We start from the raw sequence: 18,794 nt of genomic DNA on the forward strand, positions 1-18,794 counted from the left end.
GCAAAATTTATGAACACACCTATTAGAAGCTAGTGATCTTTTTGTCTTCTTCTAATGTACTCAGTGTGTTTTTCTGATGTTTACAAGCATGGAAAAGGAATTTGTGTCACACTATTGGTGTTTAGATTATCTGGCTAGCAGTGTATCGTAGTGTCTCTAGTTATGATAAATTGTATCTAGTGTATGGCCTTCAGTGTTAGAATGGAGATGGACCTTTCAAATTTCCTTGCTGCCAGGACGTAACCTTTTTATCTTTCAACTGAAGAGGGATGCTGTTGGCTTCACTTCATAAGACTTAATCTGTACATCTTATTTTTTATTTTGGATACTTGATTTTGTAAATAATCTAAAAACGACAGTATAAACTGGGGGGCATTTAACACATCATGTCAAATTTGCCAAATTAGAATAAAATACATGTTGATTTAAGTTTTAATAAGCAGCATAGATTTTAAATAACCCTGCTGCACATACTATATGACACATTAATGTTCAAACTGCTATCAAATCAGAGGGGATTATTACCAAAGGAGCACATTTTTATTCCATGAACACCTCCATCTCCAATATCCTCAATGTGCTTCTACTAATATGAACACCTGACGTAGCACTGTCATTATTTCTCATTGATTCCCTCTGTCTTTCTCTGGGTAATCATGTTTTCTCGCCAAGAAGAGTTCAGCAAGTGTACAGACTATGCGCACGATTTCTCTCAGAAGAGCTCTGTTGGGTTCCTGCGCAACAGCCCGTTCCAGAAGTGATATCACCCCGCCTGAAACTTAGGAAGTACAGAGATTTGGGTAATGGACCTGGCATTTTGGTGCAGCGTAGTTCCCCTTTATCCAGGGAGTGGCACTGTGTCAAGACTCTGACCAGCCCTCTGATCAAATGCTGGCAAAGGCAGAGCAGGGAAACACAGAGCAACAGTCTACGTGCCAGGTCAACAGTTGTGCAATGCCAAAAAAGTCAGACACATGTTTGCAGCACCTTCAGGTAAAACATACGTCTCTCAAACGGTGTCTTATAGAGGAACTGCAGTCCCAGTTTCTCAAACTGGCTATTACATTTTGTTAACAATCTAAATTCATTGAGGTTATAGAAAAAAAATTACAAATTTTGAATTAAGCACAAAATCGTGAACTTCTAATATATTATATATAAGGACTATGTCACCATGCTGTCGCAAACTCGCATTTGAGTTCCCACGAATTGCGACATGATTCGGCCCTTCCTGCTCACTAGTTTCCGTAATGATTAATGTAATGTGATGCACAAGCAAACAAGTACAGGTTATGCAGCACACATTTCACTACAGACATGTTCCAACGTGATCTGCATGCAGAGTTAACAAGTAAGTAATATGTTGCTGCAAAACCATCTAAAAATCAAGAGCAATATTTCTCTTAGATTAAAAGAGCTGTATTCAAAAACCTGCTTGTTTACAGTGTCATAGGGCCACAGTAGTCACCAGAAGTCTTGGTGTTGCCTCGTTCTGAATCGCAGAACATGGCGCTGCACATCCCTAGAAATTTCATCTATTTTGTGGTGTAAATTGGAGGTTTTACATTTTACTGTGATTGCAGTTTGAAGTGCGCTCATCAAGGCCGATTCTTTCTAACCCTGAAATATGAAAAAAGCGCTGCAGTTCCCCTTTAACTGAGTCGCGTGGTCAAGGAGCCATCGATAAACACCCTGATTTCCACCCAAACTGTACTGCAGCCCACACCATCTCACTTCCACCTCCGAGCCACCTGTGTGACACGGTATGGAAGGTATCTCTCCCCGTATCTTGCGGTACCTCTCTGCCTGCCCCCTGGGGCTTGAACGTAAGGACTCATCTGTGATGCCTTTGTGCCCGGCCATGACAGGAGGCTCTTCCAGTCTTTCTGCCCTCGCCGGTCGGTGAAGCCCCTGCCCCTCAGCCGCCTGTCTTGCTGAATGGGAGCTCACCGGGAGCGATTGCATGTACCGAGCCAGCGTAGGGGTGGTGACCCCAGGCTGTCCCGGCCCCTGAAGGTCAGGAGGGAACCCCACTGAATGCAATTAGTTTGCACCTAGACGTCCGGAGAACGTGGACGTGGACAATCTTGCCCTTCTACCTTGCAGTATTTTGATTCGGCTGTGACTGGCAAAACGCGTCACAGTTCACTTCGCTTTTCGTATCTTCGGTCGCGGGCGGAGTAAGACGTGACGTCAAATCCTCCACATTCGCAGGGAAACAGAACATTCTGTCATTGCAGTGTGCGACAATTGTTTTCCTGTTTATTTAATGGCTTGTTTGGAAATTAAGCGAACAAGATGGTTTTTACGGATACGCTGTGGAAAATGTACTTCTGGGGAAAACAGAACTGGCCTCAGTATTATTTGTTGTATTTATCTCTCATCAGACTAAGTACTGTAATATGGGAGAGCTTTCTTGAAGCAGGGAGCTGCGTCAGCGTGCGTAGGCTGCAAAGGAACACGTAAAGGTTTATTCCTGCTGAAAAGAGAAAAAAGGCAACACAACGTTTCGGCTGTGGAGCCTTCATCAGGCGTGAGAAGCTTTCTTGAAGTTACATTTACTTCAGTTACCAGTCACTGCCTGTTCCTGCACTTCGTTTACCCTGTTTTAGAACTATGATACTAGATGTTTAAAAAGTAAATATGTAATATGCATGTATAGTCAAAAAAGTCTTTAAAAAATTAATATTGTGAAGCAGGGAGAGGGAAAGAAAAGGGAGAAAAAGAAAGCAAGAGACGTCTTTGAGGTTACAGCTGTTGGGAAAACTCCTCTTATTCTCTCTGTCCTGGAGGGAAAAGGCCTCCTTGAACATCACTCACCCATCCTGTAGTCTAAGGCTTGCTATGTGTTTCACAGCCCCTGATGGGGGATTATGAGACACTATAAAGAATTAACTTCACTGTTGTCTAATCCAGAGGACAGATAATTATCTTTATTTTAGACATGAACTGGTCCCTGGGAGCGAATATGAAGTAATTAAAAGAAAAGTAAAGTTTCTCTGTAGATAAAAAAAATAGATAAAACTTTAATGACATGAGACTAGAAGTACTAGACTTGTCCACCTGAAATGTTTCAGCTTATATTGTACAGTAGTTAATAAAAAATGAAGTATACTCTTTTTTCTAGCCTCCTGGTATATTAAGTTCTCACTTTTAACAGAATGATAATTCTAGAGTGAGGTGTCAATGTGCTAAAAAGCTATTTTTGCATCAGTCAGCTTTGACAGAATAAGATGGAATGGGCTGTCAGGACCGTGTTTATTGTAATCAGCTCAGCAAGACAGACATGTAGGGCTGTTCATCCTGTCGATTAACCATCTAGTGAAGACAACTGAATCTTGACTTTTACACTATTTTACACTATTAATAGTATTTTACACTATTACACTAATCATGTAAACATGCATAATTTTTAGTATTATATGTAAAAAATCTGAAGCAAACTTAATGAATGTCTACACCTACTGATGTTTAAACACCTACGTGGATTTCACTGAATAAATGTTTCCTCATATTCCTCCAGCTTCAAATCAGTATTAGGAAATGAAATGAAAATGAATGTGAAAGCACTGTCTAGTGTAAACTCTTTACTACAGAAACATTGCAATTTTATGGTCAGCTCAAAATACTTGTCGATCGTTTTATTGTTTTGCCGTATTCAATTAGCCATTCCTTTGTTGAGTATTATTGTTATTTTGTTTCTGTAAGGTCTTCTTCCATTGTGTCTGGTAGAGCTATTAGAGTCCCCCCCAGATGAGTAATCACTTCAGGAGTGACAGCATCGCTACTGCCGTGCTGCGAGGCTTTCTGTGTCACGTCCGCTTTGTGGGCGGTTCCTGCTACAGTAAGTTCACTCAAGCCCTGCCACTTCTGGACGTGGAGCGTACCCCAGAGGTACCCAGCTGTGCCAGTGGTTGTCCTGCAATAGGTTGCTGTTCAGATAGGCTGGCATGGTGGCACCGTGGTCAGTATTGCTGGAGCCCTGAGTGCCCTGGGTTCGATTCCCGGAGTGCTGAAGGGAGTATTTCTGTTCTTCCCATGTTCAAGTGCGTTTCTTCCAGTTTTCTCCCAGGGTCAAAAGCCATGTTAGTAGGTTAATTGGTTTGTGGTGTGACTGTGCGTGTCTTTGTGCCCTGCGATGGACTGGTTGAACTGGTTACGAAATGGATGGATAGATGCTGTTGAAATAGTTTTGAAATAGTGTTGCTCAGTCTCCTCTTCTAAACCATCTTCCCGTTATCAAGCACAGAGCTTGCTGCCGAGTCTGCAAGCTTGTGAATTGCCCATCCATTAGCTGTTATTGGATTCTTTGCTTCTTGGCTGTTCAGAGGTTGTTTGTGATATTACATTTTCACCTGGTTACTCGATCATCATTTGCATTAATTTCAGAAAAATCCTTGAGCTAAAGTTAGCAGCAGAATTTTCCAGGCAAGTCTGACTGTGTGTTAGTTATTAGTTTGTTCATAAGCAATTTGATAAGTTTCTGTTCAAAACCAAGTGTAGAGAAAACAATCACAGAATGAGGTGGGCTTAACTCAATAGCCTGAACAGCTGACCAGTGTCATTCCCGATGGTACATAGCCATGACACTGATTCAAGTTTGTTGTTCATTTAGAGATGGTGATACAGAGCAGGTGGCAAGTGGCGTTAATCGATTCAGTCTCTCTTGAAGATCTGGTATCCTCCTGCTGTAATCCACTTAAACTGAGTGGTTTAACTGAGTGGTGCGTGTGCTGATCAACTGTGCATTGCATGAACTATTTCAACTCACGATTGCAGCTTGCTTGGACCCCTACGCCTGGTAGTATGTGTCAGCAATTGATCTGAAGAGCACAGCTCTATATTAATATAGGCATGAAGATTTTCTTTGTTTAATTCATTATTTCAGGATTTGCCAATATCTATTGCACCAACCCTATAGCCTCAAGAGAGCTCTCAGCAGCCAAACAAAGATGGGCCTGGTCATAGTAACAAGATATATGATATGCAGCCATATCACTCTGCAACTTACAACTGGCAACCCACTGAAGGTCAGCAGATGTGAGCCTGGTCAGTACCTGGATGGGAGACCTCCTGGGAAAATCTAAGGTTGCTGCTGGAAGAGGTGTTAGTGGGGCCAGCAGGGGGTGCTCACCCTACGGACCATGTGGGTCCTAATACCCCAGTATAGTGACGGGGACACTATACTGTAAACAGGCACCGTCCTTCAGATGAGACATAAAACTGAGGTCCTGACCCTCTGTGGTCATTAGAAATCCAAAAGCGTTTCTCAAAGAGAGTAGGGGTGTTACCCCGGTGTCCTGGACAAATTTCCCATTGACCCTTACCAATCATGGCCTCCTAATAATCCCCTATGAATTGGCTTCATTACTCTGCTCTCCTCCCCACTGATAGCTGATGTGTGGTCAGTGTACTGGTACACTATGGCTGCTGTCACATCATCCAGGTGGGGCTGCACAATGGTGGTGGTGGAGGGGAGTCCCCAGAAAAACACTATAGTTTAAGTGAGACATTAAACTGCATACAATACTTGTACAGTTTAATTAAAGACTCTCTGGTGGAACCCCAGGGTCCAAACTGAACTACACTCTGGGCTCAGATGCTCTGACCCACCTAATGTCCCTCCTTGATTCAGCTGGTGAAGCAGGTACTGCTTCTGTTCAGTAGGGCTGTTGACGCACAATAGCTGTCGCCTGTCCCTGTGATTGTTCCTGTAGTGGGTCCTTCCCTTTTGTAAAGCACTTTGATTACTAGAGAAATACAAGGAATTTGAAAATTTACATTTTCTTTCTTTTTCTCACATAGAAATATCTTTAAAATGACCAAGTTGCTCATTTTACATGCACATCTACTGTGTTATAGCATGCTAAAACAAAACTTTTTATCACAGCACACAGATGGTTGACCCCATTTTCACAACACAGTTGAAATCCTTTTAAACTGTGGACTAGAGACTTCAGACTTGAAACTCATTTATTTTAACGAGCCTCGCCTCTCTTGCTAGTTTTCTCATTTTGCTGTTGCTTTATTCCTCATGAAACATGATGAACCATGTAAGTACTTTGCCCTTGTCGCTAATTACAGCTCTGAGTTTCTCCAACATTTTTCTCTACATCCTGATCATTTTCTTTAATCCCAGAGATGCCTGCCACTTCCTCTGGGGTGATTGATCGTTTTTATCAATATTCTCTTCCGTAGCACAGTTAAACCATTGATATTCTCCCAGCAACAAGCCTGTTTCACAATGGGGAATTTGTGCTTATCACTGAGAAAGGGCTCTTTGTCAAAGCTGTAATTTTTAGACAGGGGAAAACTATTTTCTGAAAGCAATTAATATCCCTACATTGGAGTGGCAGCCGGCGACACAGTGACACATTGCTGCCTCACAGCACCGGGGCCCTGGTTTCAGGTCCTGGGGCGTTCTCTGCGTGGGCTGGAGTTTGTATGTTTCCTCCAGGTGCTCCAGTTTCATCCCACAGTCCAAAGACATGCTGCTGGATTAATTGGCGTCTGGGAAAATGGCCCCTGGTGTGCGTGTCCCCGTGCATGCATGCATGTGTGTGTTGTGCTCTGTTCTGGACTGGCGTCCCGTCCCATCCAGAGAGTATGCAGTCCCGTGCGTGCTGTGAGGCTCTGGCTCCCTGTGACCCTGTTCTGGATAAACTTTTTGAGAGTGGATGGATAGGCATGGAGTGTGTGCATCTTGAATGAGAGGTAGCATTAAAAAAAAAACTTTGCCGAAATTGCTTTGTATGAACTGACTGGAGAACCTACAGTATAGAGTGGGCTGATGGCAAATTAAAAGCAGAGGTGGACATTTTGAATCAAGTTAAAAAGATCGGCCTTCACACGTCATAGGCCCACATGACACAGCTGGCACACACTCCACAGCACCTGGTGTTCGTGTCCGCGCTGCCAGCTTGCCCCTGCCCCAGTCTCTCATGTTACATGGTCTGTCCTGTTCTTCCGGATCCCCTCTGGAATTCTGGTTCTTCTCCATGGTTTCCCTCTCAGGGAAGACTGCACAGTCCTCCTGCTTCCAGGCTGCTCTGCTCACACACCCATTAATCACCTGGCACTGGGGAGCCCAGTTCACCCTTCCTCCATTCCACTAGTTCTGCTCACTCACAAACTCAGCTCTTGCTTTCTCTCAACGCCACCTCCCGCTACCTCACAGCCTAAAACAAGCAAAATGAGAACATTTTGTAAAACTCTGGTTCCCCATACATTGCAGCGGGGCGCATTCCCTTTCTTGAAAATCCTTGAAGCGATCCGAGATTAGCTCCCATAGTGTTAGTTCCTGCCCTACGAGCTTAACACTTTCAGAAGGAATTCCATCACCTCCTGTGGGATTGTGCCTCTTTATCCGTTGGATGGCTTTCGTCAGCCTCTTAAGCGTTGGCAGAGTTCAAGGCTCGTGTCTAATTGGGTGTTGTGGGATGGAACTAAAAAAAAGCATTACTGATGATGGGTTTTTGACTGGGATTGGAGAATTTAAGTACTTTTGTTGAGAAGTGTCTGACATCATTTAGTGAGTTTGACCCACCTAACTTGTTTGGTAGTTAGTAGCTGCTGTATTTGATCCAGATCTGTCACTCATTCCTCCCTCTCACACACGCACGCCCACGCACACACACCCCCTCCCAATATTATTGTCCCAACCGTTTAGAACTTTCAGGAAGGATATGAGGAAAGGAATTTAAACACAAGGTTGTGACATTACTGCTAGTAGCTAAAAATCTTTAGTTTATGATGTTTTAGTTTTTAAGCACAACGACTGCGAGGAAATTGTGCGGCTGCTTGTTTGGGTAGAACAACAGTCCCAGTGGCTTTTTAGGCACAGAGCCAAAAGCTGAATCCAAGTAGAATCCACCCACTGGTGCTGTACTTCTATCAGGGCGAAAAGACCTCAGAGACGTATACAGTATATGTAAGCTTACACTTAAAAATTACAGAAATTAAAAAATTGATGAAAACTTGTTTATAAAAGGTTGTACATTTTTTGGATTATCAGAAATGTCTAAGAAATTATTGGTTTTGATTTCTTCCCATGTGAGAAGACAAGGATTCTTTTGTAAACCTTTTTAGTTGGGGTGTTATGCTTTGTAAAATTTTTAAATATCTGTTCTGGCCAAGTAATTGTAAATATATATTTTTTAAATCTTGAATTGTTTCTATGGGATGGGGTAGTCAACATGACTGAGAGTTTGAAAAGGAGCAAAAAAGTAAAGCTCCGAAAATTTAGATTTCCAGAGGTTTCTAGGTTGCCAGATTTTTTTTTAATTTTGAAAAGTTTCTTGAATCCACAAATTTCATCAGGTAGGCTTTGACAGAGTTTACACACCACTTAGAAACCAGCTTCTTTCACGATTGTCAAGAGAAAGCAACACAGCATCTCAAATCCCACACATTCTTCCTGGTTCAGAGATGGGAGGCGTAGTGTACTGCATCTATAAAGTGGGCTTAAATCCTTCTCATGCCAGAAAGCTATGGGTTTTAAGCTTTCAAACAACTGTGCGTACTGTAGATCTGTTCCTTCAGCAGTAATGACATGATATGGAGGATATAATGATATAAATAGATATAATTATATAATAACTATGTAAGCTTGCCATCTCAACGGTGAGAAAGAACAGTTCTTGTATTTTTCTGATTTGAAGCAATTCCATATTTCCCCTTCCACTTAATATTAATAACTGTCATTTTGATTTTGTGGGAGTATTTCTTCATGTGCAAAAAAATGTAATCTAACTGTTTGCACCTGTAATAAGTATAGTATTGCCCCATTCTGAAACTTTTCATTTTTGCGTGTTTCAAAAACACTAAAATAGTGTTTAACAAGAGGCCTGAATCGGTTGGGTTAGTTTTTCTGATTGGTAATGCTAAAATAGCTTGAAAAGTACTCTCAATGGAAAGGGTTAACATTATTAAACACAGTTCTGTCATGTAGCTTATTTGTAATTGATGTTTATGACAAGGCAGACAGTATTTTGTCTAGCAGCGGCTGCTACCTCATGTCTTTATTTTCCTATGCGCTTGTTTTTGATTTTTTCTGGCGTTTTTTTACAAATGTAATAACTACAAACACGGTACAATTCCCTAGACCTCACTGGGAGATTTTGCCATCCTATCTCCTGGAGACAATTTAATATCTGCAGTAATAAGCACTAGATTGGTGCGTAGTTTAATGGCTCTGCCACCTCTGAGATTAATGAAAGTTTGGAAATGCAATATGTTCAAGTGAGAGCTGCATATTCCTTTATTGGTTTCTCTGCTTTGAAACCCGAGAAGCTGTTTCCTGCTGCAAATCACCATGACCAGCTGCTAGATCTGTGTCCCCCTGTCGTTGTCATGTCTTCATGTGTACCGTTGTTGAGCTCAGGGAAGAAAATGTGTTTAGACACGCCGGCTACGATCTGTATCCAACAGACAGACAATGAAAGGAGTCAGATCAGGGATGACACAACCTTCTTAAGGTGTGCTCCTACAGCCTAACAACCTAAGTGTTGTGCCTTTTCTTCTTTCTTCCTGCTTTTCAGCCCGTCTGCTCGCTTGAACCTGTTCAGACTATAATATTTCTGTTATCTTTACCCATTGTCATACGTGGGGAGACTTCAGTGTGGCAGGCAGGATTCCTGACGGCGCTGTATGATATTAAGCTGTCTTCTCAGACCCTTTCTTTATTGAGCTGGGCAAGTGCGTAATGAAATTGAACACTAACTCCTTCCCCGGCTGACAAATGAGTAATTTAAGGCGAGTGGAAAGGCAGTAATTACCCCTGTAAGTCAAACAACAGAAATGCTGTGTGAAGTCAAAGGCACACAAGAAGAAAGTCTGTATATAAGGCAAAGGAAAGTTTTAATGGAATCTGATAAACTACAAATAATTTGTATATTATGTTTTAATTAGTTTAACTTTCCATTACCAAGTGAGTGCTTTATTTATTTTAATGTCAGTGCAGATGTCCTTTTGAACAATCGACTGGATTGTAACAGCACTTACAGCACTTGGAGCTTCAGACCTTGCAACGCTAGCAAGCCTGGGTAGCGAAGAAGGGCAGTGTGTTTAATGACATTGCGATTACTTTAATTCCTTATCATAATTGATAGCTTGGGCTTCTAGCTTGTCCATAGCTGATGCACAGACCTTTTCTCAGGAAGCCTATCTCCAGGAAGAGTGGAATTAATCATTGATCCCCTCTCATCAGAGCCCCCTCCCCATCGAAATGTGAGAGATGTTTTCTAGGAAAAGTAATGCAGCAGTTGTTGAACTCTGAGCAAAGAGATTCACTATTGCAGAGATGAGAAGAATTTTAAATATTGTATTTACCAATGCTGTTTCAAGCTGTTCAGAATTTATCTGTATTACGTAGCTGTAGTTTGTCTCTCTATAAGATAAGATAGACGAGCTTGGACTATAAAAAACAAGCGTATTGCCTTACTTCATCTCTCCTTGCAGCATTACCTATAACAGAAATAGCTTTATAGCTAAAGGATTGGATTTATTTGCAGATAAATTAATAAAAACAACATAAATCAACAAAACAGCATTGAAATACTACCATTTTTCAATGCGATTCTCATAAACTACACCATAATGCAATTTGTAAAAATGTTTTTTTTTTAATCTTGTAGTTCTTATAGGTTAAGAGGTTGATTCACTACCTTTGCCTTAATATAACTGCAACAACTAAAGTAAATAAATATAACTTGTCATGATTCTTTGGCTTCCATATGTGTATACGCATGTGTTACTGCAAGATAATTTCTACAAATATAAACTAAAATGAATATAAACATTTTGAAAAGTACAATTTAATAACTGAGAGTTAAGTTTTCTTTTTTGTTTCATTTAAATACTGACCAATATTTCATGACCCTAACTTTTCTTTTAATTATCATTAAAGAAGTTGTTAAATAATACGCATTGGACAGTGTCTGGGTTACAATGCTTTTTGTGTTCTTGTGCCAAGTACCCTTTGAAGAATGATTTGCAAGCTTTTACAAAGTGACAAAGTCTCAATTTTAGGCTCTGCAGATAGATCGTAAATATATTCAAAACCCCCAAAGCTAATGCAGATTTTGGAGTTTAATCCCATTAGCTAAAATACTCCAACTTTCACAAAATAAATTAACACAAATAATGAACCATGAGTCAATTTGCCATGGAAGACTAATAAAGAGATATTATCCCTGTTCAGAGCATCTGCGACTCAGATACTCCTTCATACACAGCGTGCTACTGTTACTGAAGTATTGCTGTCAGCACTTTCATTCTGTCTCTTAGATCAATCAGAGCCTGTGTTGTCCATTCAGATGTCCCATCTTAATTTAGTAAGTCTGCGATGGATTCCAGGCAAGCATGCAATAGTTACTTCACATACTGTAATTCACTCATCTGTACACAGTCTCAGGGGAACTGTGCTGTTAGAAACCTTGATTTTATAATGCAGGTTTGTTTTAAGCATCTTCATGAATGTGAAAGAGGATGGAGATACCAAGTGGTTTGGCACTCATGTCCATACAGGTGCTTTAGCATTTAGCCTCTAAGCACTGGTGTCGTTCTAAGTGCTTGGAAGGAAATAATCCTAATTGGTTGCTGTCAGGGGCGGCACAGTGGGTGGTGGTCAGCATTGCTGATTCGCGGTGTTGGGGCCCTGGGGTCAGTTCCTGGGGTGCTGTCTGCGTGGAGTTTGCATGTTCTCCCCATGTTCGCGTGGGTTTCCTTCCACAGTCCAAAGACGTACTTCTGGTAAAACTGGGCCCTGACATGAGAGTGCACACGTGTGTTTGCGTGTCCTCGTGGCCGCCCTGCAATGAACTGGTGTCCCGTCCAGGGAGTGTCCTGCCTTGTGCCAGTTGCTTGCCAGGGTAGAGACCACTTCCCTTCATGACCCTGAATTGGATGAAGCAGCTAGAAACCGAATGGATGGTTGCTGTTAGAACAAGTGAATTGCATTAACAAATTATGTTTTAAAAAGTCATGCAACAATTTGTGCATTGATGCAATGGTTCACAAAAACTATTGAATGCAATGGAAACAGGAAGTGTACAAGGTGTGATTTGGGTATACGCTCACTATGTGAAACCTGATTGCAGTTTGAGGCTCAGAAAGGGAGGATTTCAAGATCAGACATCACACAGCGAAGAAAAAGAGATCCTGATACACAGGTGTTTACACAGTAAAGTAGTCCAAACGGACACTTGCACATCCCTGCAGTGGCCCAGCACTGGCAAAAAGAACTGGATTTATCCTAAATTAGGCAGCACGCCCGGTTCAACTCTAAAAACCTTGCACTCATGATAAATCGTATAAAAAAAGTATGCAATATGCGATCAAAGTCAAGACGGTGCTGAACAGCTGTGAGTTGGTTTTCTGTGGGGTCTGATTATTTAACAATTGTGTGGTTAATCACCATTGATGATGGAGCCCAGGTCAGCTCTGCAGAGTGCCACCCACCAGTGCTCAGTCCTCCACACACTTGCCAGCTCTTTAGCATATTTTATCATGTATGTGTAACTCAGTGTCTCAGCTTTGAAAACTATTATTTCTGTTCCCATTTTCTGTCCTCTCTTCAGCTGATCTGCTAAAGTGTCCCTTACAGAAGAGTTCGCTTTCACAGTTTTAAGGCAGGCAGAAAGTTGTCTGTCCGTTTAGTCTCCCTGCAGCTGGAGGACTAATTAGGCCCTGGCAGTGCCTGCTCTGTGAACAGATAGAGGTAATTACCAGACTTAATTATATTATTGAACTAAGATGTGATTCTTCCACTGACACAAATGAATCAAAGATGAATTCAGTTCATTAGCATAGATATTATATTCTGAAAGCCCCTAGAATGGCTATAAGGGTTACATTTTCTAAAAGCTACATCTTCTCACAAAGACTTCTCTAGCCAGCCCGGGTTTGTTCTTCTGGCTGTGGATCATTATTTACCCCACAAATCTAGAACAGAATACAAATTTAGAGCACCTTGTCATGTGTGTTTTTTATCCGATTGTAGCCATAGTTTGACAGAGAGACTATATTTAAAGAGGAATGACATTTATACTCTTAATAATTATTAATAATTAAAATAATTATTGTATTATCCTAAGCACAATAAAGCTGACACTGCCATGTTTAGCTCTGCATTTGATTCATTGTGAAGGTCAGCATATTAATACTGTGGCATACACATAGCACAGAGCAGAAAAGGAGTTATATACTCTTAAATACTTGTTAGAGTGTAATTGTTTTTTTTTTAAGTCTGTGTTATGTCAGGTAAAGTATCTTTCAAGGATTATAAATATTACAGCCTTGGCAGCACTTTATTTTAGATTGGTTTTTCCATGTTTTACATCGTGTTTGTAGTAAGCACACAGCCGATGAGTTTGGTATTTTACGAGTGTAGTGGTCAGACTCATTAGAGAAGCTGTTTCATTCAGACATTCTCTTGTAGATAGCTGGCTCTCATCTTCTGTCTTCACTTTCTTTGTGAGGACCAAAGACTGCCTTTGAGTTACTGCTTTTGATTCATTGAACTGACTCACCTGAATAGGCTTGTAAAAAGAAATTATCACTTGGCAAATTCCGATTATCATAAAATAAAGAGCTGTGTGTGGGCACTTCGCCCTCTGAGCATGGAGAGTCATCTCACTTGTGTATGATTCATTGGAGTCCAGTGCCTGTGTAGAGCTCTGTCTCTTTTCTAAGGAGAAAGAGGACTTGTTTATACACTGTACTATAGCTAATAGGATTACTAATCTCTATCAAAATTTTAGGTTTATCCTTTAAAGGTTTGGAAAAAAAGTAAACTCTGCGTATTAGCTACTAAAGTTAATATAGAAACAAGAAAGAGCCACGGGCATTTTTGTTTGTATTTCCATCTTCTAGATACTGCAAGGACAGAACTTCTACTCGTGAATAAAAGGTTGTGAGAGGAGCAACTATTTAGGTGAATCACATTGAAAACACTATTAGATTTGTGAAATTGTCAGTATCAAGCAATTTAGAAAAAAGAAAGATGTATTGGCCAGTCAAAAGTTTGAAAGAGGTGCTGAGGTACTGTGTGCAGTGGGCAAGTTACTGTGAGATGAATGTTGCATGTTTCATGTTGGTCCCTTTAACCTGCATGGTAATAAAAATGCTTGACATACTGTATGCTAATATCTTCCTCTATTATGTTTATATGTGTCACTTGCTTCTTCATGTTCTGTTGACTGACAGCTCTCCAAAGGCTGCACTATTTTATTACCAACAGCTTTAATATTTTATGGTATAAATAATATTGCATTTTTTTCTTTAGTAACAAGCACATTTATACCTATAGCTTATAAATGATTTTCTTAATGGAGGCTTGCTGTTCTGCACAGCCTGTTCACAGGAGTGATTTCCAGCCTCCTGACACTGCAGAAATCCATATATCTCTGCACTTGTCTTCCTCAGCCTTTCAGAATTCTTTTTCAGGGCTGCGTTTTTAGCATTTCTAAGCACACCTGTAAACAAAAACATTTTGCAGAGATTAATGCAATGTGTATTATGCAATGCATACCTTGAGTCTTCATTGTGCCACTATGATCTTAATTCATTCTTTTAATGAATTGTTTTCAGGAGTTTTACAAATTGGATAACGAGAGGTCTAATTAAGAACACACAAATTGAGAACTCTGTTCATAAACAAAATGATTATCTTCTAAAGAATAGTTTAATTTCTTTCACAGCCATTGGCACTGTGTCTTTCTGGAAGCTAATTTGTAAATTGAGTTTTTTTTACTGAGCAGGATTGATCTCCTGTGACTATGGAGAACATGTCTTAAATGTACAGCAATTCCTGAACATCTTGCTTAAAATAAAATTTTCTCAGATTATAAATTGCTCCTTTAGCACAAGTCTGGTCTTCATGATTCACAGACAAGACATCTGGCATCTGCTCTCCCAGGAGCATAGACAGGAAAACCTGTTGAGCTTCTCTTCACAGCCACACCAGCCTGCAGCTCCCAGCTGGCAGCCCACTGGAGCCCAGCAGGCGTGAGCCTGGCCAGTACCTGGGTGGGAGACTCCTATGAAAAACTAAGGTTGCTGCTGGAAGAGGTGTTAGTGGGGCCAGCAGGGGGTGCTCACCCTGCGGCTTGTGTGGGTCCTAATGCCCCAGTAAAGCTTATCTTATCTTACCTTATCTTATCTTAGAGACAGGGACACTGTACTGTAAAAAGACGCCGTCTCTCGAATGAGACGTAAAACCGAGGTCCTGACTCTCTGTAGTCATTAAAAATCCCAGGGCTTTTCTCGAAAAGAGTAGGGGTGTAACCCCGGTGTCCTGTCCAGATTTCCCAATGGCCCTAACCAGTCCTGGCCTCCTAATAACCCCCCTCTCTGAACTGGCTTCATCACTCTGCTCTCCTCCCCACTGATAGCTGATATCTGGTGAGCGTTCTGGCGCACTATGGCTGCCGTCGCATCATCCAGGTGGGGGTACACACTGGTGGTTGTGGAGGGGATCCCCATTACCTGTAAATCACTTTCAGTGGAGTGTCAGAAAAGTGCTGTATAAGTGTAAAGAATTAATATTATAATTTGTGTTATATTAATCACCTGAAAGTTATACCAGTTGACCTGGACCCAGTGCTGGGTGGATTAGGCTCAGTCCTCCCAGGCTGCATCAGCTTCCCAGGTGCGCAGGTTCTCTGTGGATCAGGAAACAGGGGGCTGAGCCTGCTCGTGAGTTATAGTGGTGATTTATAGCAGGCGTTTGTTGATCCAAGCAGGGGGTGGGAAAGGCAAAGAATAAAGTAATTTTTACCAAATAGAAACTCATCGGTTTGTCATTTTGTGGTTAGCATTGGTCTGTAGTAACACAGTGAAGTGGGTGGAACACATTTACCAGTCAGTTCAAAGGAATTCAGTTCATTGTAATCTTTTAACAACCTGTTAGAGAAGATAATTGAAAAAATATAGGAATTAGCCATGCTATAGCATTATTTCTTCAAACCAGACACAAATTGGTGTTTTGTCTGTCATGCTGTCAAATTTAGGACTTATTAGAAAGAACAATCTAATCTGAAAATTATGTTTTGTTTTCAAAGGCCAAGACAGCACTTTTGAGCTTGATTTTTAATGATACACATAGATAATCAATAACATTTCCTTGGCTTAGACCCACAAATCACAAAACTGGTATCTGAGTGCATATTAATGTATCTGAATGTACAGTATATGCATACTTGCACAAATCTATAAAAATAATAGAGCAAAGCTTTATCTCAATAGTACAGATTACACAGCAATTAACTGCTCTGTGCAAAAATAAATGAGCTGTATTTCATAAAGAGAGATTGTACTTTAACCAAACTACTTATTAATTAGAAATGTCTTGTTTAGTATTAAAACACCCATTCGTTTGTATTAAAAAATGATCCATTTTCAAATCCACTTAACTGGAGAACATGTGATTGCAGCTTTTGCTCTGGAAAGTGTAGCTTAATTTGTTTCTTTTTTTAGCAGCAAGCACTCAGAGGTTTGGAAATCTGCATGGCAGTTTAATTGGTCTTATTTCATTGCTTCTCTTCTTACCATGGAGGAATCTCCTGTATTTGTCATTTGGTCTTTTTACAGACTTGCAGGCATGCAGAGCCAAATACGCAGGTGCAAATATCGCTGTTAGCTGAGAAAATTGAGTAACCTTGGAAACCTCACCGACATGAAAAATGCCAGAATCTTCAAGGTTAATTTTTATCTGTGTGTTCTTCTTTTTAATCCTTCAACCCTGGAGGCCAATTTTCTGACAGGATCCAGAACATTTTTTTTTTTTGTGACGGTTTGAAAAGCCTTTTCACCCCTGTTGATTCGAAAGGTCACCCAGGAAAAGAATGCGCTTCACTCACAATAGGTGTACGTGCAAACCAGTTTCTCTCTAGAGACGTCCCCACTTAGGTCAATAGTTATGATCAAATGTAATTAGTGCCCAACAAAAGCAGCTCCTAAATCTCTTTGTGCAGCTTTGTTGTGTGTGTTTGTATTCTTTGCACAGAGACATTAATGGGATTATGTAGAAAAGAGTTGTGTCTCCCTGATTATTTTTATCTCAGACGTACTGTATATAATTGCTGTTGTATCCAAGGTGACAGAGCATTTTGCTGTTCCTATGGGAATAGGGTGCTAATGAAAATGAACAAGCAATTTCTAACCAGAAGCTTTTGACTTCAGGCATCACCAGGGAGCGTGTCACTCCGTGGCAAAAAACTGCTTAATTCGGAGTTTGGCAGACAAGATTTCCATTCCTCAGTTCTCTGTTATTTCATGTCTTTCCCTTGCGATGACAGAATGGCATCCAGTTTGAAATGCATAGGCTTAAGGAGACAGAAGAAAACTGAACATGTGAATAAATGCGTCAGTGAACATTATGATGATCACTGGCATGATGCAGGGCCCACTCATTGACCTCAGCACAGTGTTTCTGGACAGGCCTCCTTATAAATACTGCTGTAGCACTGGGGCCTTTTCCTCTGCAAAGAGATTGAATGTTTTTGGCGGTTATCCTTGTTTTTCACACAGTAGTTATTTATTGTAGTGTCAAACGGGTATCCCTGTGGGGTAAATAATTTTGTAACATTAGAAATATGGGAGATTACCCCCCCCCCCCCCCCAGGAGGACTGCAATGTCAACAGGGCGACCACAAGAGGGCGCCAAAGCGAGACTGTTTATCAGCTCACCCTCGCCTTCAGGTAAACGTTCCCTCCTGTCGAGTAATGGGTTAGTGAAATAGAGTGTGTCTGTTCTCACATTGGTCTAGTGAATTCATTGTATGAAAGGGTTTGGATTGGTTGCTCCTGGCAAGTAAGGGCTGTATGTTGACTGGAACAGAAACTGCTGTGAAAGAACACCAGCTTGGTTATTGTTTTACTACATTTTACTACTCTGAGTTTGCGGTTTCATGCTGAGGAAACAAATCAGGACTCCTCCTGGCTGTGAGAGAATGGACTCTTGAAATTAGCTAAAGCTCAGTAGAGTCAACATTTTCTTTTCTGTGTATCGATGTTGCACATAGAGTTCCATCAGTGAAGGCGAGAAGCAAGCTGGGCCTTTGATTAGCACTGGTGAGTGTTCAGGTGTGAATGTTCCCCGAGCCTCGCCTGCCACTCTTACAGTCTTCCACACACGGTACCACTCCTTCCTCTCATTTGTGTCACGAGACTTGTGTGTTAGTCTGATCGTGTCAATCATTTAGAAATTCTTTGCTTCTTTTTTAGTCTTTGTTACCAGTTTATGGTAACATAGCACAAGCATGGTGCTTTATAAAACTGCACCTTTTAACCATCCTGCATACCTATTGTTTTTTCTGTGCAGTTTTTCATTTTTTTTTACTTTCGCAGTATTTACAGAGTGGTGGAGTTGTGATCGATTATTTTGACCTTTGAAGATTGTACAGAGATTTGTTAAATGGAAGACAGATCCTGTCTTTTGGGATTTTTCCACAGAATAACACTATCACCCATAGGAAATAAAGTAGGTTTGTGAGGCCACGTTTTTGTTTTCTGATGGGAAAACATTGAACCAGTATGTAAAATACCTCTGTAGTGCTGTGTTTTTTAAGACAAATTATTTAAGAGATATTAGTTGAATGGAACTGGGTGTAATTCTGATGCTCTGTCTCAGGGACCAGAATAACTATCTCTGACCCAAAAGAAACGATGAAGAACTAGAAAGTTGAAACTTAAAATAATTATCCTTGAAGAAGAGTAGAGAAGATACACAGGGCCTTTTCACAAACTTGCGTCTGGGCTCAGCTCCTGTCACTCTCTGCAGCAGACAGATATCT

The 18,794-nt window shown here is 40.9% G+C and overlaps 1 protein-coding gene across 1 annotated transcript in view; it reads left to right on the forward strand.

The window, feature by feature from the left end:
* The window catches only part of igsf3 (immunoglobulin superfamily, member 3), a 106,764-nt gene that overhangs the window by 80,191 nt on the left and 7,779 nt on the right, over positions 1–18,794 (forward strand). The gene's annotated exons all lie outside the window — the stretch shown is intronic.

Source organism: Lepisosteus platostomus, chromosome 2, assembly GCF_059453375.1.
Source record: "Lepisosteus platostomus isolate fLepPlt1 chromosome 2, fLepPlt1.hap1, whole genome shotgun sequence".
Taxonomy (NCBI): domain Eukaryota; kingdom Metazoa; phylum Chordata; class Actinopteri; order Semionotiformes; family Lepisosteidae; genus Lepisosteus; species Lepisosteus platostomus.